Raw genomic sequence first — 23,747 nt, 5'->3', positions numbered from 1 at the left:
ATCTAACACTTCACTAAGCAGATAGTCTTCTTTCAGAGACCCGCAATATGGGGCGGAAGGCAAGAAGCTTTTCTGTCACAAAGAATAAGGAACAAAGAAGGAAAAAAAAATACCTGAGGGATTGGGGCTCCACCGTCTCTTGTTTGGGGTGAGAGGGACCCGAGTTGGCTTGGCGTGGGGCGTCTGTGGATTGGCTGACTGCATATCCTGCCTTTGGGGTCAAGTGGGGGCATTTGCATCACTGAGTTCCGGTTTGTTGAGGTCGAACGCGGGACAAGAATGGCTCTACCTTGGGCGAAGAAATTTATTTCAGTATGTCCGAGGATAAGGTGTGCCTGCAGCCCTGGAGGTGAGAAAGAAATCTGCTGGCTTTCCTGGACCACAGGTGCTGCCGCATCACCAGGTAAGGAGAAAGCAAGGGCGCGATGCAGGGGCAGGAGTGTGGGTGTGCTGAGAAAGGGGGGCACCTGTGCGGAGGTCTAGGTCAGGTGACAACACAGTGTCTGCGGGGCCTGACACTCCAAAATTAGCTGCCAAATGAATAATTTGTAATAATAAATGTACAGTACTTGATTTATTCCATAAATGTTTATGAAGAGTATATTTCCCCTCTGTCTAGACACTAGAACGCAATCTGGGAAAATACCAGCTTTCTATCGAGTTTAGATTCTTGTAAGGAAACAGGCCAAAGCCACATAAATTTTAATTAAAATAAGCACATTAGATGTTGGTAATGCTATGAGAGAAAGAGGGTCAAGAGAAGTGGCGTTGCTGTTTCAAATAGGTTGATTTAGGAGGCATAACTAAAAAGTAGACATTTTAATAAAAATCTGAGCGTGAGTGGTTCAGTCCCTTAAGCATCAGACCCTTGATTTCAGCCCAGGTCTGGATCTCACCTCAGGTCTCGATCTCACAGTTTGTGGGATCCAGTCCAGAGCGGGTCTCTGAGCTGACAGTGCTGAGCCTGCTTGGGGTTCTTTCCCTCTCTCCGCTTATCTCTTTGCCCCTCCCCCACTTGTGCTCTATGTCTCAAAAGAAATAAATAAACTTAAAAATATGTATTAAAAAGTCCCCGAAAACAGGGAGAATGCAAAGCCATTCATGTGTCCGAGGAAAGATATCTCCAGGCTGAATAAACTTTTGTTCATATTTGGACGTCTAGCCAAGCGTGTTCAAGTATTAGGAGTGACGCTAGTGTTTCTAGAGCAGTCAGCAAGGTGGTGAATGAGATGGTCAGAGACGTTGGGAAGAGGGCTGTATATAGCATTATGGACCATATGTAAATAACTTGGACTTTACTCTGAATGGAGTAGAAAGCCACTGGAAAGTTTTAGGCAGATAAGTGACAAGATGTGATTTTTGTTCTAGAAGGATAGCTCTAACTGCTATGTTAGCATTGGACCTATGTGGTATGGAATTAAGAAAGAGGTCAGGAAATCAAAGGATGGCTTGATAGATGCAATGAACACAAATGAAAACAGTTGTTGGGACAAAGGAGGCTAACAACAGAAATGGTGAAACATGGCCAGATTCTGGGTACATTTTTAATGTAAAAACAATTAGACTTACTATTATATTGGATGTAGGGCATGAGGAATTAAAAATAACTTCAAAGTTTTTGGTCTGAGCAACCAAAGACTTTTGGTCTGAGCAACCAAAGAATGATGATGTAATTTATTGAGATTGAAAAGATTAGGTGAGGCAAATTAAGGTAGAAAGGATGCATGTGTTTTATTTTTCTCAAGTACAGTTTAATAATTCGTAGATAATTATATAGTGTTCAAAGACATCTTTTAATTTTTAATATATTAAAATTAATATGCCATCACACTTGAAGTAGAATTTTTATCTCTGAATCTTCCCCTTTATATGTTTGATGTTTTAGAGTTCACATATTGATACATTCTATATTGTCACTCCTATGCCATGTTTTGTGTGCAAGTTTGCACTTTTGTACCTTGGTTATGCTGTCAGGGAGCTAAGATTTCCACTATCGCAGTGTCATCATTTTTCTCTATATAACAGTGATTTGTGATTTGTGCAATTAGCTGGATATTTTATTGAATTTTCCCTTATTTTATATAAATTACTGGAAAATGGAAAAATAAAAGTGCTGATACTAGACATAAAAAAAGATGTGTCATAAAAATAATGCAATTGTGACAAAGATGGAATTCATTAAGGATGCTGAATGAAGCAACTCTAGTTTCAGTTCTATGATCCTTAGACTTAATCTGATTTTTTTTCATGTGAACCGTGAAGGGGAAAAGAACAAAATTAAAGAACATGTGTGAGGTGGCTAGAAAATGTTGTGGTACTTAAGACCTCCATAACAGAACACATGTGATGCAATGAAAGTCTGTTGTTCAAGTTTAAAAAGTAATATTTAGCTTTCATAGCTGTTTTTTATAAGCATTTGTTATATGTAAGAGGAAACTGTTTGTAATGATGTCCAATCCATATGTTACGTGTTATGTATCACATTCTGTAGAATTTTGTTAATAACTGAACTGTGATTTTTATAATAAACAAACAGATCTCATGTGCTTGTTACCAGCATAGTCATAGATTTGTCTGTACAAAAAAAAAAAAAAAAAAAAAAAAGTTGTATCAGTTTAACCAGCTAGTTGAATAATAATCAATGGAAAATTTATTAGCCAGGTTATTGGGAGAACTGATAGAATTAATATGGTCAAGTTGTTTATACACATATTAGGGACATATTTGCAAAATTAGAAAATTGTTCTATAATTAATGGAAAGGAAGTTACTCATATTACCATACCATCAATTAATTGACAGAAGACTAAGTTATTATTGTCATAGTGTAAAAACTGTATGTCCTCAAAAACTTCTTTGCTGAAATCTTGACTTACCAACAATTAGTATGTTTCTACCTATCATTTACTTCACTGTTAATGTCTAAATATTCCTATATCTACTCCAAGTTTATTTTGTAAATGATGTAAAATTTGGAAGAATTTTATTTTCACTTGGATGATTTTTTCTCATCTCACACCATACATAAAAATAAATTCACAAAGGCTTTAATCTTGGGATACAAAAATTAAAAAAAATAATTTAATTCCCAGTAGTAAACATACGAGAAAAGCAGAATAATACAACAGCATAAGACTGGTTACATGGACATGGATCCTGAAATTATGGGGAAATTTTTTTTTTAAGTTATAGGCCAATAATTTGGAAGTTCTACAAAGCAGTTAAAGGATACTAAATGTATAAGGGATTCTTGAAATCAGTAAGATAAAGATGACATGCTTGGTGTGAAAATGGGCAATCTCCACGACCACTGTCAGAATAGATAAAGAACATATAGTATATACATACAATGGAAATATATTGGGTCTTCAAAAGGATGGAAATTCTGCACTATGTGACACATAGATGAACCTTGAGGCCATTGTGCTTAGTCAAATAAGCCAGTCACAGAAAGACAAATATTGCATGGTTCCACTTATATGAAGTATCTAAATTAGTCAAATTTATAGAATCCAGGAGTGGAATAGTGTTTGCCAGTGGCTGGGGAAACAGGAAGTGGGGTTACTAATCAACCAGCATAGTGCTTCAGTCAAGCAAGGTGATTAAGCTTTAGGAAACTGTTTATTAACTGGTACCTATAGTCAACAGTAGTATTTAGTACCCTTAAAATTTTGTTAAGAAGATAGATCTCATGTTAAGTGTTCCTTCCACAATAAAATTTTTTAAAAAATCAAGTTTTACCCTAAAAATCAAATAACAGGAACGTTTCGTTTAGAACATCAGATAACCATAGATTGACATGAGTCATAATGTTCTGTGATGATGATAAGGGTTCAGAGAAGTGTCTCAGTAACCCATCCAAAATATCTGGTTTTAAAATTTAATTGAAAAATTTCCTTTGTTTTCAATTTTTTAACAATGAGGCTATATTAAATGTGTAAACAGGAAAATAATTATGAAATTTTTTTTAATTATGAAAATTTAAACTTTTTAAGCAATTGGCAAATTGGAGAAAATAGGAGAGAACATAAAGTATAAATTGGCCCAAAATTTCTGGAGGAACAATGTATTAATACATACCAAGTCCTTTTTTTCCCCACGTCATTTAGCCCAAAAATCATAAAGAGAGAGAGAAAGAGAAAAGAAAAGAAAGAAAAGAAGAAAGAAAAGCAAATAGAAATTTTTTAGCTGTGGTCATTATAACATAGTTTATAATATTTAAAAATAAATACTCTGTCTAAAAATAAATTTAATTACAGTAAAATAATTGTGTTATAACCATTTAATTTGTTGCTACATAACATTTAAAAATACCTTTTAGATACATATTTATTGATGTAAAAATCATTTGTTATAATGCATAAAATCATGGGACACAACTAAATATAAAAGACCATTTTGTTTTACAAAATTATAGATATACAGATATTTTATATATACTACATATACTGTATGTTTTATAAATTATAAATATTCTGTAGATTGAAAGCCCTTCCCATGTGCCAGATCTCAAACACAATCCTCAAAAAACAAACAATCCTTCCTTTTTAGGATTATTTTTTCATTATCTAATTACGCATCTCTAGACAACATGGTTTAATACTACCCTATTTTCTAAAAATTTGGTGTGTCTCTTAAGCCTTTTAATTTACAGGTGCAAACTCTATCTTCTTTTCCTTGCAACATATCAAGTTGAAAGACATAAGCCATTTAAATAGCAAATTTCCCATGTTTAGATTTGCTGATTATATGCTCATTTTGCAATTCATACATCCCACTGCTCTCTGTATTTTTTGCGACTTGGAAGAAAGTAGAGTTAGGTTAGATTTTTTTGGCAAAATCACACATGATTTTGAGTATTTCTAATTTGTCTCTCTTTTTATGCTTAATGCCTACATCCATTAATTCATTGATAACTGAATCTTAACATTTCTTTTTTAGTTACTGCCAGGGGTACCTATATAAAATTTTATTTTTCCTCATCTGTTAAGAATTAATAGTGTTTTTATTTGTTGTATTAATAAAATATTAATTAATATTCTCATTTTACTTATCAGTTAATAATAAAGTATTAATGAAATTAGCACTTTATGTGGAAAAAAACAAGACAAATGCTGTTTTTTATATTATATATTTTCAGATATTTAATTTGTTCTTCCTCATCCCCTGAAAGTAAGTTATTATTAGATTGTTGTCAAAGTATCATTAGAAACTCATGTATAAGCACATTTGGTGGGTTTCAGTCTTTTGAGTCATTTGAAACTCAAATTGTCCTGTCTAGTTATAGCCGTCTTTACATTGAATCGTATCTCATTCTAATGTGATCTTAACGGTCTTTGCAGTGACAAGTTATTCCAGGTTCATTTTGTGCATTTCCAGCCTCAGACCTGGAATCAGTCATTTCTCCAAGAAGCTCTCATTGTCTTTAGTGGGAAAATATCTTTTCAGTTTACAATCTGAATTCTGGCAGTGTTCTTTTTACCTGATTTTTTTAATATAATTTTGTGGCTGCAACTAAGAAGAAAGTAAACACTGATAGAACAACTAATTGATCAATAGATGGATCAAATGCCTAATGAGTTCATTCTGATTTCCAGTTCAACTTTAGGCCTGCAGGACTATTTAACCTCTTTTACTTTATGTGTATACTTCTTTTCTTTCACCTTCAGAATTCTGTATTCAGTTAGAAAGGCGGGTGATAAAATTACCTATTCATTTGACTTATCCCATGTCACACCCAGGTTAGTTTCCTTGTAACAATGCAAATACTCCCAAAACTGAAAGATTTGCAAGCACATTTTTATTTGTTCTCAGTTCTAACTTCACTATATCTACTTTGTCCAAGCATATAGCAAATACATTCTTTACAAATTTTTAATTTAAATTTTAGCTAGTTAACATATAATGCAATATTAGTTTCAGAAATGGAATTCAGTGATTCATCCTTTACATATAACACCCAGTACTCATCACAATTAGTGGCCTCTTTAATATCCATCACCCATCTAACCCATTTCCCACCTTCCTCCTTCCATAAACCCTCAATTTGTTCTCTATGGTCAAGAGTCTCTTGTTGTTTGTTTCCCTCTCTCCTCTTCTCTCTGCCTGATATATTCATCTGTTTTGCTTCTTGAATTCCACATCCGAGTGAAATCATTTGGTGTTTGTGTTTCTCTGATTGACTTATTTTGCTTAGTATAATACATTCTGGTTCTATCCACAACATTGCAAATGGCAAGATTTCATTCTTTTGGATGGCTGAGTAATATTCTATTGTGTTTATGTACACACACACACACACATACACACATCTTCTTTATCCATTCATCAGTCGATGAACATTTGGGCTCTCTCCATAGTTTGTCTATTGTTGATAATGCTGCTATAAATATTGTGGTGCCCCTACCCCTTCAAATCTGTGTTTTTGTCTCTTTTGTGTAAATACCTAATAATGCAATTGCTGGATTGTAGGGTAGTTTCAGTTTTCATTTTTTGAGGAACCTTCATACTGTTCTCCAGAGTGGCTGCACCAGTTTGCATTCCCATCAATAGTGTAAGAGGTTTCCCCTTTTTCCACATCCTCACCAACATCTTCTGTTGTTTCTTATGTTGTTGATTTTAGCCATTCTGACAGGTGTGAGGTGGTATCTCATCATGGTTTTGATTTGTATTCCCCTGATGATGAGTGATGTAGAGCATCTTTACATGTGTCTGTTAGCTATCTGGACATCTTCTTTGGAAAAAAATCTATTCATGTATTCTGCCCACTTCTTCACTGGGTTATTTGTTTTTGTTTTTGTTTTTGAGTATTGAGTTTGATAAGTTCTTTAAATTTTGGACATATCCTTTATCAGATATTTCATGTGCAAATATCTTCTCCCATTCTGAAAGGTTGTCTTTCAGTTTTGTTGATTGTTTCCTTTGCTTTGCAGAAGCTTTTTATTTTGATGAAGTCCCAACAGTCCATTTTTGCTTTTGTTTCCCTCGTTTCTGATGAGGTGTCTAGTAAGAAGTTGCCACAGACAGGTCAAAGAGGCTGCTACATGTGTTCTCCTTTAGGATTTTGATGGTTTCCTGTCTCGCATTTAGGTCTTCCATCCATTGTGAATTTATTTGTGTGTATGGTGTAAGAAAGTGGTCCAGTTTCATTCTTCTGCAGGTTGCCATACAGTTTTCCCAACACCATTTATTGAAGAGACTGTCTTTTTTCCATTGGATATTCTTTTCTGCTTCGTGAAAGATTAGTTGACCTTATAGTGGTGGGTTCATTTCTGGGTTCTCTGTTCTGTTCCATTGATCTATGGGTCTGCTCTTGTGCCAGTACCGTATGTTTTGATGACTGCAGCTTTATAATATAGCTTGAAGTCCGGAATCGTAATGCCTCCAGTTTTGTTTTTCTTTTTCAGAATTGCTTTGGCTATTCTGGGTCTTTTGTAGTTCCATACATATTTTTAGTATTGTTTATTCTAGTTCTGTGAAAAATGTTGGTGGTATTTTGATAGGGATTGCATTAAATGTGTAGATTGCTTTGGTAGTATAGACATTCTAACAATGTTTGTTCTTCCAATCCATGGACATGGAATGCTTTTCCATTTCTTTGCGTCCTTTTAAATTCCTTTCATAAGTGTCCTATGATTTTCAGAGTACAGATCTTTTACCTCTGTAGTTACATTTATTCTTAGGTATCTTATTGTTTTTGGTGCAATTGCAAATGGGATCGATTCCTTGATTTCTTTTTCTTGTTCTTCATTATTGGTGTATAGAAATACAACAGATACCTGCACATTGGTTTTATATCCTGCCACTTTGCTGAATTCATGTATTAGTTCTAGTTATGTTTCGGTGGAGTCTTTTGGGATTTCTACATACAGTATGATGTTGTCTGTAAATAATGGAGGTTTGACTTCTTCCTTGCCTATTTGGATGCCTTTTATTTCTCTTTGTTGTCTGATTAACAATCATATTCTATATTCTCTCTTCATTTAATCCTAGTTCTATATAGATAGTTATATGTCCAAGGCTGATTTTCATATGAAAATCTGAATTTTTACAAGTTTTCTGAATTTTTGGAAGTAAGTTTGTTTCAGAATAGGTTTTCTAACTTCACAGAGCTCTCACATCTGTGTTTTTTTCAATTAATATTTAAAACTATGAGATTCTTCTGATTCAGTTCCCCTCTCCCTCTTTTATCTAGACTTTTTCTTTTTTTTCATATATATTCCCATTGTCCTGATAAGTTTTAATTCAGTAATTCAAATCTTAGTAAGTTTTGTTTTGTTTTGTTTTTTTCCTCTCTTAGTGTGGAACTGTAAGAGACAAATTCCAAGGAAGGGAACCATGCTTATTCAGTTTCAAGAATTAAGAGGGGCTGTACTCTATCTGCTTCAGACCTTCCTACAGACTTTTGCATGGACTACTTGTGGATTAGGCAAAACACCTCCTAGTTTTAGCTGTTTTCAAATTGGCCCCTGGTGAATAGCCTGTCCTCAAATCTTAAGACATCTGATTTGTCCTATGCTCCACTGGTACAAAGACAACACGGGGCTTATAGCTATCATGTTTTCTCCCCTCTCATTGTATTTTGGGTTTGCAGAAATATCTTGTAACATAATTTTGTCGTAAATGCAGTCCATCCATTTTGCTTTACTATTTAATTGTTCCATCTGTTTTTATAAGGATGTTTGAAGAGATTAAATATGATGCTACTGTCTCTTTTTCCCAGAATCCCCTGTTCTTATATTGAAACCAATTTTGCATGATGGAGGAATATGTCCTTATATAAAAAATAACTTCCCTCTCCTTTCAATGTTCATATTAACTGCATTTTGTGTATAAAATAGAACAATTTTTGGCAGCACCTATGCCAACCAATTAAATTAAAGTAAATGCATAAACCAGAACTCAGTACACCAGAAATTGTGTTAACATCAGGCAAGTATCTTTGGGCTCTTTCTACAAAAATGTGCACTGTAGACAAATTGCAATAAACGGGACTGACAGTTATTCAGTATTGGTCTGTTTAACTTCATTTGAAGGGCCAAACCCTGTGATTTCTCTTCAGCAACAAAATTAGTTAAAATAGTCAAATCCTTTTTTGTTTAATGCAGTTTTGTATCAATTATCTTTTTAAAATTACTCAATGTTAGTTGAGAAATCAGTCTGCAATTATCCCTGCCATCCATCCCCTTTGGCTTCACTATCTCTATCAGAGAGCTTTGCCTTTGGCGATATAAACATATGGTGTAGTTTGCAAAAATTTATTCCAGTGCTTATAAAGTCATAGTGTATTAGACTATGGTTACATTTATTTAGCACTGGAGTTATTGCATAAGAAGACCAAGCCGTACATAACTTTGTATATGCTACAATTTTATGACAACAATTATTTGGGGGCAAATATGCTAGGAAAAGTCAGCTCATTTGTAAAATGGTGGGGAAAAGTGTTTTAATGCTCTACTTTGAAATTTTCAACTGTTAAGCAGTTTAAAATTTTTCAGGAGTACAAAACTATTTCTGTGTGCATTTGATAAGCTTTCTAGGAAATCCTGATTAGAATAACAAAGAGTTTCTTCAGTTTTTATACATGCCTAAAATGCATCATTGTCTTTTAGATTTGAGTATTTGAATACAATGCAGTTAAAGAGAATATACTGCTCGGATTAACACCTGGGTTTAGAGGGCCACAGACCTAAGTCCTTAGGCCGCTTTGCTATATGCTGGATGCATGACTTTGAAGAATTACTTCTCTGTACCCTAGCTTCTTCTTCTAAAAATCAAGAACAATAATAATTCTAAATTTATGGGATTGTTATGAAAATTAAATGATATAATAAATACAAACCAACTTTTACTCTGGTATATAGCATAAAAACTTCGAATATAAAAAGCATCACAAATTTTACATGTCCAAATCAGAACACTTTTTTCCCCCATCCAATAATCCTCCCACAATTTTTGACATGACTCACTCCCTTTCTTCCTTCAGTTCTTTGTTCAAAGATTATAATGAATAGTATATGGTAAGGATGTAGTTCATTTACTAATGGTGCCATGGCAGAATAAACTCATTCTTCAGTACTCTGTAGAAGTTTTAAACAACTTTATGCCTGAAAAGGTGGATGCTAATTATTAAATCTGATTTTTTTTTTAAAGATTAGCAGTCTTAAAAACAAGTATCTTTGATTTTAGATTAGGGCCTTATTTTATTTTATTTTATTTTATTTTATTTTATTTTATTTTCTTATTTTTTAATGTTTATTTATCTTGGAGAGAGAGAGCATACGTGTGCATGTGCACAAGTGAGGGAGGGGCAGAGAGTGAGGGAGACCAAATCTGAAGCAGGCTCCAGGCTTTGAGCTGTTAGCGCAGAGTCAGATGGGGGCTCAAACTCAGGAACTGTGAGACATTGACCTGAGCCGAATTTCTAGGCTTAACTACGTGAGCCACCCAGGCACCCCAGTTTATTTTATTTTTTTAAAGTTTATTTATTTTGAGAGAGAGAAAGAACATGTGTGCAAGTGGGGGAGGGGCAGAGAGAGAGGGAGAGAGAGAATCCCAAGCAGGCTCATTGTTGTCAGCATGGACAGGGCTGATCCCAGGAACTGAAATTGTAATGCCCCCGATTTCGAATCCGAGAGACCACCAAGGAGCCAATACCAATGCAAACACACGAGGGTTTATTTGCAAGCTCGAGCTTGGGCCCAAGTATACCCGACACAGCGGAGCAGGGACTTGGACCCCTAGGTTAAAAGGCGTAGCAGTTTTATAGGGGCCAGTGGCCAATGAGATTGTAACACACAGAAAGTTGCATAGTCATGCCAGTCCACATGCAGGTGGCCAATTGAATTACAATTTACCCTATAGTAACTGTTTGAACTAGCCTATCACTCTGGTCAGAATTGGTGCGCAAGTTTGGGGGGCAAAAGGCGGGGCTTACATTCTTTGGCGGTTCGGGCTTCTGCATTCCTATTTGAGCTGGTTTCCAGTAAGGGTGTGCTCAGCGGCTTGACTAGGGTGGGGGAGTGTCTTAAGCAATAAGCAGGTCATGTGGGGGTTATACATGAGATGGTGGGTGTAGCACAAAATGGAGTTAGTCTTGCTCTGCTTGTCCAGGGGTAGGGGATTTTTGTTAAATTCCTTGGGTCCCACAAAATCATGACCTGAGTCAAAATCCAGAGTCTGATGCTTAACCAAGAGTCACCTGCGTGCCCCGTGGGGTCTCAATTTATAATAACAACTGTATTATTTTCTAAATGTTCTCTTTTTTTTAATGTAAGCATGCACAAATATATAGATTAAAGTATTTAATCAACATTTGAAAATACCTCTTTTACATTTCCTATTTCTACTTATTCAGGTTTTCTAATGAATAAAGTGTGAATTTAGGGAACGATTTCTTTGTATTTGATGCATTTCCTATATTTAATAAAAATAATTGTGGAGTACTTTATGCTTAAGTTAGTGGAATGAATCCAATTATTTACTTTAATACGGTTTGTCATTTATACATTTTTGAATATAAACTGGAAAACACTGGCTTTTGCTAAGATCACTTTCATTCATGGTGACAGATAAAAGAGCTTTAGTCCTATTTGTATTAAACACTTTGGTGTACTTTAAGAAATAAAAGAAGGTCAATGTGCTTGAAGCATAGAAAGTAAGAGGAGAATAATAGGTAATGAAAAGATGTTAGTACTCCATGAAAGATTTCATATACTACTTATATAAATATTTTTGAATATGTTAAAGTTTGTATGTGTGTATAAGTTTTAATGGCTATAATATAACAAGAAAGGATTAGGATTACTTTTAATATTAGCGTTGCCCCACTTTTGCAATTTCCAAAAAAGATGTTTAGGCTTGTGATCTCCTTAGTTACACTTTTTTTTGTTCAAAGTTTCAATATTTAAATTTTAGGGCCTAAAGCAAACTATGCCTTCACCACATCTCTCCTCCTAGCATTTGCTTTACAAAGGCCTGAGCATACTGAGAGAAGAGGAAAAAAGAGTGCTTTTAGTGGTGGTGTTAATAGTCACATTTATTTCCATTTTATTTTTATAAATAATGGGATATTTCTTAAACATTAAGATAGTACGGTAATATTCATACCTTAAGGTAACTTAAAACATGACTTTAAAATACAATGAAAAGCTATTAAGAGTTTTATGCAGGTAAGTTACATCACCTAAAGCTGTTTCTAAAAGACTCTTCAAGAACATTTTAAATCTTTATAGGAAAAGAATTAAAGAGGCTGGTTAAAAGATTATTGCAGTAAAAACAACAAAGGATAAATGTATATATTTGTTATATTTAAAATATATTTTTGAACTACGATAGAGGAGAGGAATGTCCAAACTGGCTTCCATGTTTATATCTAGAGAGACTGTGTGGAGATGGTGCCACTACCCAGGACAGGAAGGTCATGAAAGAGTAGTGTTGGTGAAACGTCTTGTGACAGGTATTACACGGAAAGCTGTTAAATGGGCATTTGGACATATAAGTGAAGAGCTCAGAAATATATCCTAGATGGGAAATAATCATGCCATTCATCAGTGGAATCATCATGTTTAAAAGTTGACTGTACAAAATAAAAGACACAGTTGCTGTATTGGTCACTATTTAGGATACAAGGATCAATTATGAATTTTCACTAAAATATGCTAAGAGATAGATATCATTAGCTTTTCTATGGTTCTCCTTTCATATGTGATGTCAACAAAAAGGATATTCTGGATATTCAAGGGCTTTGAAAAAAATCACCTCCATGACCCTTCACTGAAAATTTAATCAAGATGTAATTTAAGTGACCAGGAGATGGGCTGAAATAAATCCTGATATGGAAACCATGGTGTAATGGAATGGACAGTGAAAAATGACACCAGTAAAACGTGAAGTTAAGAGCAGCAAAGGCATGCACATAAATAACTAAAATAAAATGTAGAAAGTAGTATGTCCCCTGAGAGATGACGTACAAATAAAGTTCAATTTGGTATAGGAAATTGGAAAAATTTTTGAGAGCAAAATATCAGGGATATCTGAGGCAGGAGATGACTGTAGAATTGGGCCTTTCCGGTAATGAGGATTTGAACAAGGAGGCATAGGAGAGAAATGATTAAGTGCTTCAAAAACCAGCAAGAGCTGGTTACATATGTAAACTCCTCCCTATGACACCTAAGCTCCTCCCTGTGAGAGGAGCAGGTGTCCCAAGTGGAGCATTGGGTGACTCAGCAGGACAGCTAGTTTAGACCAAACTGAGTGAGGCTTTCAGTTTATGTATCATTTAACTATCTTTCATCAAATGGACAATCATTACTTCTAGGTGCAACCCAATAATTTTAAATTATCCTAGTAGAAATAAATGAAATCTTGCTTTAAATTTTATCTTTAAGAATTCAGTTGTAACTGTCTGACATTCAAAATAAATTGTTCATTTTAAAGTAGGATTTCTTATAAGTATTAGATCTGATGTTTATGCAACATCCTGTAAGGAAAAATACAGACACATAGGAAAATTAACAAAATAAGAAGGAAAAAAATATTTCCAATTTTCTCAATATAAAGAGAATGGTCATTTAAAAACATGATTATAAGGCATGAGTGGCAAGTCACTGCTAATTAACAATAAAGGAACTGTATAATTAAAGAGAATTCTTAAAATGCTCATGTACTTAGAAGATGTAAAAATTTACCAAAGGAGCTTAAGTTTGGTCAACAGAGTGTAGTTTTAACAAATAGATTAGCTTTAAAATGTATTGTTCTTCAAAATAAAATTTGATGAGTATGGGGTGCCTGGGTGGCTCAGTTGGTTAGGCTACCGATTTCGGCTCAGGTCATGATGTCACAGTTTGTGAGTTCAAGCCCCGCATCGGGCTCTGTGCTGACAGCTTGGAGCCTGGAGCCTGCTTTCGATTTTGTGTCTCCCCCACTCTCTGCCCCCTCCCCTGCTCACACTCTGTGTCTCTCTGTCTCTCAAAAATAAATAAACATTAAAAAAATTTGATATGTAAATTCCTAGACACAAAGTTGTTCTACATATTTGCAGTATGATATGCTGCATGTGAATGTGAAACTCCAGGACATATACTTTTATAGATCTCTTACTTATTTCAGGGTCATGGTTGTACCAGTGTTAATATTAAATTTTTAAAATATTAAATACACAAAACAAGTAATTTAATAAATATTTGACATAGGAGAGTTAAAATTTTGTTTTTAATCCATCATAATTTTTTAAATAGCCTTATTTTTAGCTTATTTTCCATGAGCCTTCTATTTCTCAGTATAATCAAATACTTCCTGACCTTTTTTCCCCCTTTTTTTACACTCTTCGTAGCACAGGCTGTGTAAGTTTTTGTAAGCACAGAGTCAGAAATCTATAGGAAATTTAAACAGAACTAAAGAAAATTGGGCAAAACAAAAAAATAAAGATTGCAGCAAAAATTATGCCTATAAAAAACTTTTTATTATTCTTTTCTGTCTCATCACTATCTATACTTGGCATATTCAACCACTTTTGTTATTTAAAACTGAACTCAAAAAAAAAAAAAACCCAAAAAACTGCACTCAGATGGCATTTTCTCAGTAGTTTCTCTTTTCTGTTCTCCCAGAATATGAGATAAGAGTCAGGTTATATATTTGAAATCTGTCATAACATAAACCTCATTTGTGTATAACCCTTTCACTCCTTACTTTGCAGATTTTAAGTTACTGTTTTGTCCTAAGTGGAGAGAGATAAGTGTCCCTGTCTCAGGAATTTCTATGAGGATTTAACAAACTTGTATATGTAAAGAGCTTAGAATTATTGCATGTTCTACAATATTTCCATGTTGTAGTATTAATACTTCTGTTCTCTGATCCTTATTCTCTGATTTTTCCTTAAACCCACTCCAATGAGATTATTCTGTATCCAGAGCACTGAAAATCACCTTGTCAATACCCCCATGGCACTAAACCCAATGTTATTCCTCAATTCTCATCAAATTGCAATACTATTGGACTGAATCGATTGGTAAGTCCTTCACCAGGAGGTTTCCAGGCCACTCTCCACCATTGTTGTTTTTTCCTCTTCAATCACTGGCCACTTCTTATCAGTCCCCTTTGCTGATCCCTCATATCCTCTGTCTCTTAAAGGTGGAGAGACCCAAGGCCCATTGGTCTTTATGCTCTATACTAATTCCCATGATAATCTTATGCAGCCTGTGTGCTCAAAGCTTTTATATTTGCATCTACCATGAATGCAGTATTTGTCTATCCAATGGTCTATTTAAAATATCCATTTAGACATCCAAGAAACATCTTAAGCTTGGTCTCCTTTGACACCAGTTACCCCATCCCAACCTGCTCTGGTCTCAGTCTTCCACACACTGCAAGGCAGCCTTATCCTATTTGCATAAGTCTTCCACACACTGCAAGGCAGCTCTATCCTATTTGTATAGGCCAAAAACCCAGCTGTCTTCTTTGTCTTCTCTCTTTTTCTCACACACCTCATCAAATCCATTCATTTGGATTAACTACATTAACTTTAAAATATATAGCATATAGAATTAGACATTTTTTTACCCTTCCAGTATTGTCTTTTTGTTCCAAGTCTGGATTATAACAAAAGAGCTCCCTGATTCCATTATAGGCTCCTCTAGTGTATGTTTTTAATATAGAAGCCTGCATGATCTTTCATAAAACATACTTAGATCACATCCCTTCTCTTCTCAAAAATTTACAATGCCCCCCACTCTATGTCATTTAGCACAAAAAAGTGTATTTAGAATATCCTGGAAATTTCTACCTCTTTTCTTTACTCCTTTGATGTCCACCAAAGCCCCAGTGGCTTCCTTCTGAATGTTGAGCTTGCCAATTAGGCTTTTACCACAGGGCCTTTGCACTTGCTCTTCTCTCTGCCCATGATGTTCCTCTGTCACATATCCACAGGCTAGCTCCCTCATCAACTTTAATCCTTTATTCAAATAGAACTTTCCAAATAAAGAGGTCCCTCATGGTTGCCTTATGTTAACTTGCAACACTCCTTCTCTTCCTTGCTTTCATTTTCCCAATACATTAAATCACCATATATTTTTTTATTAAATACTTACAGCAACAAACCTTGTCTAGAAAAATCGTTTTCAAACTCTTCTGACTTGACAAGTAACTTTGGTCTATTTATTGCTTTTCAAGAGTAACATTTAATTTAAACAATTTATTCTACAATAGTGACAAATCTAAGATTTTCTGTTAGGAAATCGCATCCCATTCCCCTCCTGTAGTTTAGCTCAATGAACTCTAAAAATAAAATTTCAAGTAATAGTAGATATACATTGAGTTACTCCTAAATAATACTTCAGAACACAACAGGCCTTATAGTAAATCTGAATGTGGGAATGATTCCCTACAGATGCTAGAGACCAACCACAGCCATTGTATTATTAGTTACACCAGGAAGCCTTGTCACAGTTTATGACTGCTGAACCTGGAAATATTCTGAAATGTCACAGACCAAATCTCCATTGCTTTATAGATACTACAGAGACCTGTAAAGATATTTTAAGTTGGATTGACATTTCTGCTTCCTGAAAACTTCAGCTATCAATAAACTAATGTTCTCTGGGTCTGTTGTTGCTTCTTCTTATATGTATATTGTCTCTTGCTAATACTCGTTAAATAGCTGTAAATTGTGTTTAATTCAGGGAGTTTATGTATTACATATAAACACCAGACAATAAACTATGTAGGTATTGAATAACTTAGAAAAAACCCCACAGTTTCCACATTTTTCAAGATGTTTAAAACATGAATGGTTCCTAAACACTAAGAACAACAAAAATTAAATTATTTATTTTACAAAATAGATAGATGTTTAATTTGATAATTAAAATTTAACTAAAATTAAAAACTACAGAAATAGCATTATAAATGTTAAAGAACTTTAAACTTACACATTATCAGAATTGTTAATCGAGAAAAAAATGTAACATTTAATTAAAAAGAAAACTGGGAGTATGCTTTAAACATTAAAGTGTTAATTGGACAATATAGTCAATAATCTAGATAACTGAATTTAAACCAAAGAACTTCCATGCTTATTTCCAAAATTTTAAGCATTTTGAATGACAATCCCTTTTTGCCTGCTTATTGGGATAATTTTTGTATTCTCTACTATGTGTATGCACAGCCTTAAAATCAGTGAGAAAATGGGGGGAAAAAAGCTAGTTGTATATTCAGGAAATAGTCCTTAAAGTCACTGATTTAATGCTTACATTTATAATCATGATGTTTTGTTATTTTAATATGAAACGAATTTTTATTTGAAAAAATTGTTCAAGCTCTTCTATATCAAATAATCTAGAAAAACATTTCCTAAGTTAGAATTCCTAAAGTGTGTGGAATGTGGTAGATTCTTGCTGTTTGGTTGTGTCTTAGAATTTACACTGTATTGTAAAATGATTTCATGGGAGTCCTCACCAGTCTGAGGAGATCCTTTTGTGTAGGCAAAGGATGAATGCTAATACTTGTCCATCAGCATTCTGTTTCAACTGGCATCATTTTCGAAGCACTACCCTCCTTAAGGTATACATACTCCACCAAACATATCCCAGCTTGACAGTGCCATTAGGTTAAGTCATAGAAACTTGTACACCTGGGCCTACTTCATTCTCCTCTCTCCTCACCATACTGGTTGTGCTTCATTCAGTAAACCACCGGCCTTCAAAATTCCTCAGAAAGGAAGCAGGCAGGAAGCTCTGAGTGGATGTATATTACCAAACTACTGAGGGCAAATGTCAATTTCTCAAGCATATTCCCCTACCAGTGCAGTTCTGGGGTGGGCCTAAGAGTTTCTGCAGCTTTTGAGACATCTAACCAGAAATGATCAATGACAGCTCTCTCTTTGGTAAAAATCCCATCTCTCTGAAAATGAGCTCCACTCAGTTATTTTGGTGAGCCACACCTCAGCACCTAACAGATTCATTTTCTCCCTCCAAAGTTCTCTGTTCTGCCTATAGGGCTGAATTGGTGGGAAGTAAAGTTGAAACGCTACTTTGGCTACCCTCTGAACAAGTAGGTTGAGTCCACAACAGGTTTGGGGTGGAACTCTGGCAGCTTCATCATTGTTTTAGAATGTGAATAGACTTGTTGTCTATTGTCGTCAAAATTAAAAAGAAAAAGAAAAAGAAAAAGATTGATTTAACATACTGTATGTAATATAGCTCAGTTAACCCATTGATGTACTAGGACTTTCCTGTAATACATGAGTGAAAGGGGGTGAGAGTTATGAAGAACAAACACTACAAAAATTACAGAGGAAAAAAAATTCCTTTAATGTGTGTAGAAGGTTACATTCTGAGAACACAGAACCACAAATGGGTGTGCTAATGTAAATATAAAATTGAGGACCTATTTTGTGCGACTATGGATAATATATTAGCTCTGAGTAAAATCTCACTGCTTATAATCTTTTATGAATGCCTCATTTAATTTATTCATTCCCTGCGCAGGGGGATGTCTGTTAATATGTATTTCATTGAACAAGACTCACTTTGCCTTCCATTTTTCCTGCTGTCTACCAAGCACACACCTGATATGCATGCAATGGAGGGTTAACACAAAAATTACTATATAACCTGGCAGAGTGATTTATTAAGAATTTCAAGTGGCAGAATAATCTGAGAAATGAACTGTCTACTCTTATTTTTTTTTCTCCCATAGCACAACAAAATTTATAAAATGTTATTCTGTTCCACCTTCCATTTGTAGGAGGGAGCTCTATTTCTGTATTCTTGAATTCTGGGTTTCTTTGTTTCCTGGGAAAGAGGGCAGAGAAGGTTCCTTTGCATGTTAGTGGCCAATGGAGAAAGTTGTCAGGCAGAATATAAAACCAATATGTATTAAAAAATAAATTCCCCGGAGCACCTGTGTGGTACAGTTGGTTAAGTGTCGGACTCTTGGTTTCCTCAGGTCATGATCTCGCAATTTGTGGGTTCAATCCCCGCATTGGGCTCTGTGTTGACAGTAGGGAGCCTGCTTGGGATTCTCTCTCTTCCTCTCTCTCTCTTTGCCCCTTCCCTGCTCATTCTCTCTCTCTCTCTCTCTCTCTCTCTCTCTCTCTCTCTCTCTCTCTGTCTCTCTCTCAAAATAAACTTAAAAAAAAAAGAAATTGTTTTAAAAAATTCTCCTTTATTTCCCTATGCCCATTCAAATCTTTTGAATATACTTAATTCACTTGAATGACAGGGACTGAAGCATCTTGATACTTAGGCACTTAAAGGTCTGTGGTTCTTCAAGGACTCTTGTTTCTCTAATCTCCCTATGGGTGCCTTTGGTTAATTATGACAATTCCAACCTTTCTAGACATTGACATTACTTTACTCCTGCTGGCATAATCTCAAAATTTCAAGAGATACACAGAACCCTAATTCCCTCAGAAGAATCCAAAAGAAACACACACACACACACACACACACACGCACACGCACACACACATGCTCACACACATACATATACATATATATACATTTATTAGCATCTTTCCCTGTTTTTGTTGTTTTAACATACCTGTGAAATGTTTCTGTTCTTTCCAATATGGTAGCCACAAGTTGTGTGTTCTTTTTGAGCACTTAAAATGTGCCTAGTGAACTGAAGAAAATTTTAACTTCCATTTAATTTTAATTAACTTAAAATTAAATTTAGATAGTAAATATAGCTTGTGGATACCACCCAACAGTGAGATTCTATGGGAAAAGTCGGTTTTACTTAATGAAGTGTAAAAAGAAGTGTAAAATGAAGATAAAAAAAACTTAGAGAAAAAAAAGTACACACATTTTCATTGCAATTACAGACATGTGTAAACCTCTGTTTTATAAGTTTGAAAGAGCAAACTGAAAATGGGAAAATGGCAGTTAAAGCTAAATACATATATTGATTACTTAGAAATTTAGAAATTATGGGCCACAAAATTTCCTGATACAAAGAGGATAAAAGAAAGTAAAAGATTTCATTACATGCAGATGATTAATGATTTTATAACATAAGTATTTTTAGAGATATTATCAAACATTATGAAGGGGCTTCTATCTCAGAATCTGAAAATTCTCAAGATGCAAGTACATGAAACGTGAAATTTTCAATCACTGACTAAATGTTCTCTGAGTTGTCTGTGAAAACCCTGCCTGTGACACACGTCAGTAGAAAGTGCAAACCATGGAAAGGGGGATTCTGTTTTTCAATTAGCACATAAATCTAAAGCTGATATTCAGAGTTCAGTACTTTTATTGAGATTACAATTTTGCTTTCCTTCAGCATCATAAATGTAGCAAGGAATTAATGGTAATAAACATAAAATCACAATATACTGTTAAATTATTCTGTTTTCTTGAAGACCTTCTGAAAATTTATTTTAATATGAATACATGTAGCATTTCATAATTATGCTAAGATGTGCATAGAAAATAACTTGTAAAGTTCTTATTTATCTAGTAGGGAATTTCAACTTCTTTAGTAAAGTTATATTTATAAATTGTTTGCTTCACTTCACATTTAAGTAATTACCAATGAGTTTAATTTAGGATCTCTAAAAAAATCAGTGTGCTTTATGTTTAAAATTACAGACATAAATATCTGAGATGAATCTAGCTAATGTAAGGACTTTTTTTGTTTTCTAGAAATTATCCTCTAATGTACATTTATATTTAATATAATAAAAATTATAGTCATGAGCTTTGAAAGGTCACTAAAAGATATTGAAGATAAAGAGCTAAATATTTTATCATACTTGAATGTTTATGTGAGTATTTCATTTAGAAAAGGGTTTTCCTATAAGACCAATGTTGTATATTTCACTACATACTATATTTGTCTCCAGAACTAGTTAGCAAGAGTTATGGAGTAAGTCCACTATGATGTAATATATCAATTACATTTCCCTTCTACACCAGTATCTCCTTTTGTCCTTTGTTTAGACAGTGCTGTCATTTATGAGTGTGTGTGTGCATGCGTGTGTCTGTGTCCTTGCATGACAAAATAATCCATTTGAAAGCTAGTGAAGGGAACATTAGTTGTGTTTTCTGTCAATTCAATAAATATTTTAAAACTAAATTCTCATAGAGAAAGTAAGATGTTATAGGCAAAGCATTTTTTGCATTGTGTAAAGTAAGAATAAAAACTGTTATGTATTAAATCATACACTTTCTATGGGGTTTGTTCATCATGACATGATATATTCCAATAAGGTCATGAATAATCCTGACTAAGCCAGCTTTCTGAAAAGAATATTATTTATCTCATTTGCTCTCTCTATATATAGAATTTTGAACACAAAGTTCTAGGTGGGCCCAGTTGGCCCAATATAAAGATAATATAATTTATATTATCTAAATGGATTTTTATTTTTATTTATTTACTTTTTAATGTTTATTTTATTTTTGAGAGAGACAGACAGAGTGCAAGAGGAGGAGGGGCAGAGAGAGAGGGAGACACAGAATCCGAAACAGGCTCCAGGCTCCCAGCTGTCAGCACAGTGCCCGATGCGGAGCTTGAACTCATGAACTGTGAGATCATGACCTGAGCTGAAGTTGAACACTTTTAACCAACTGAGCCACCCGGGCACCCCAAATGGCTTTTTAAATTAAGAAAATTTTGTAGCTACTTTGGAAATGGTTTTATTATATATATGTGTGTGTGTGTGTGTGTGTGTGTGTGTGTGTGTGTGTATGTATGTAAATAATAAATGTGTGTGTGTGTGTACATATATATATGTAAATAATAATTGTCACATTTTGGCAGTAAGTATAGAACAAACACCCATGAAACTACCATCAAACTTAAGAAGAAGACTGCAGATAATATTAACTCTCTGTGTCTCCCTGTACCCCATTCTTGCCTCCTCCCTCACACAGGTACTACTCTCCTTAAATATGCGATTATTTTGTTACTTTTTAAAAATATAACTTACCACTTGTGTGAAAAAGAAAACTTAAAATATTTTTAGAAGTGATATATACCTGTACATGATAGTAAAGTCAGACAGAATTAGATCCATACACTGATTTTCCCATATTATTATATCTGTATATTTAACATTTTTTATTCCAAACAACAAAAAATCTAAATAAAAAGGTATGGGAGGTATTGTTGGTAGTTTCTTTATAGTTTTTTTTTTTTTTTTTTGTGGAGATTAAGTGACATAAGTGTATCTCAAATTCTCAGTGCAGTGCTTGCTGCATGCTGGATATTTTTATCATTATCATCATTATTTTATGTTGTAGTATATTTAGAATTCTTATTGATGATTTAATAACTATTTAGTCAGTCAGCATGGTTCAATCCAAAGCCTTGATTTAGTTCTCAAATAATATTTTTGCTGTCACACATGTTACTCTTTTAAATAAAGTGTTTCTTCCACAATGAATAAGAAGAGAATCATGTAAGAACGCCAAGAACAGTTACATCGGAACCGCTCTGTTCTTGTCCAAACATACCACATCCTACTCCAGTATCTGTATGAAGCGAAACATGCTTGTGCTGACCCTTTCGTGACTTTTAAAACATTTCAGTAATTTACCATCTATTCCAAACCCCTCGTAACCACTTTCCTTTTACGAGGCCCTGCCAACATGGCTGCGTTTGTTCTAAAACTGTGAAGAAGGTGGCCCGGTCATCACTGAGAGAGAAGTACTGCACACTCCCGGGCAGTAACTGCCACGCCAACGAGCACGTGTGTGAGGAGATCGCCATTATTTCCACCCGGCGAGAAGCTTCTCCGCAAGGGCGCAGGCAGTGTCACACACCTGATGAGGCCGTTGCAGAGAGGCCCCGTGAGAGGTATCTCAGTCAAGCTGCAGGAGGAGGAGCGGGAAAGGAGAGATAATTATGGTCCTGAGGTCTCAGCCCTGGATCAGCAGATCACTGAAGTAGATCCTGACACTAAGGAAATGTTGAAACCCTCGGGCTTTGCCATTCTGTCCAAACTGCAGGTCACTCAGCCTCCAGTTGGGATGAATTTCAAAACCCTCCATGGAGTCGTTTGAATCTTTCAGCTGTGCGGTAATATCTTCAGTAAACCTTGGACAATAACAACAATAACAACAGAAATTGGAATAGAGTCCCCTATTATTGTAAAATAATTTCCACCTATAATATTTACATATTATGCATTATAGCTATTTTAGGGGATTTCGCTGTACACATTTCATGTATATGTTATATAGAAAAAAATATCATTTTGACAATTTCCTATTCTTAGGTTGTTGCTTAGCAGTGAAGATGCCATGTTTCTTTCTGTTATTTTTGTTACATGCATAATTTTAAAAGATGCAGTGCTTTATAATGGCTTTGAAGAAATTATTGCTCTCAAGAATTCTGTATTATTAATGTTACTCGATAGGTACTTTTTTTTTTAACGTTTATTTATTTTTGGGACAGAGAGAGACAGAGCATGAACGGGGGAGGGTCAGAGAGAGGGAGACACAGAATCGGAAACAGGCTCCAGGCTCTGAGCTGTCAGCCCCGAGTCCGACGCGGGGCTCGGACTCACGGACCGCGAGATCGTGACCCGAGCCGAAGTCGGTCGCCCAACCGACTGAGCCACCCAGGCGCCCCTCGATAGGTACTTTTTGAACATTCTTACTAAAATAGGCAATATTGTTTCCTCTATCATTTTCCTCTATCTCTTTGCACTTGTTGCATAAGAAAATCTGAGGATGTGAATAAACTGTCTTAAAAATAAAATCTGTTTTCAAAGTAAGACAGAAATAAACATAAACAAAT

General features: G+C 34.8%; 1 pseudogene; it reads left to right on the top strand.

Moving 5' to 3' along the window:
- The first annotated feature begins 279 nt into the window (after positions 1-279).
- LOC123591875 lies at positions 280-23,048 on the top strand (annotated as a pseudogene).
- Positions 23,049-23,747: the final 699 nt, after the last annotated feature.

This window comes from Leopardus geoffroyi, chromosome B4 (assembly GCF_018350155.1).
Source record: "Leopardus geoffroyi isolate Oge1 chromosome B4, O.geoffroyi_Oge1_pat1.0, whole genome shotgun sequence".
In the NCBI taxonomy this organism is placed as follows: Eukaryota; Metazoa; Chordata; class Mammalia; order Carnivora; family Felidae; genus Leopardus; species Leopardus geoffroyi.
The sequence above is the reverse complement of the archived record's forward strand: the minus strand, read 5'-3'. Positions and strand labels throughout refer to the sequence as shown.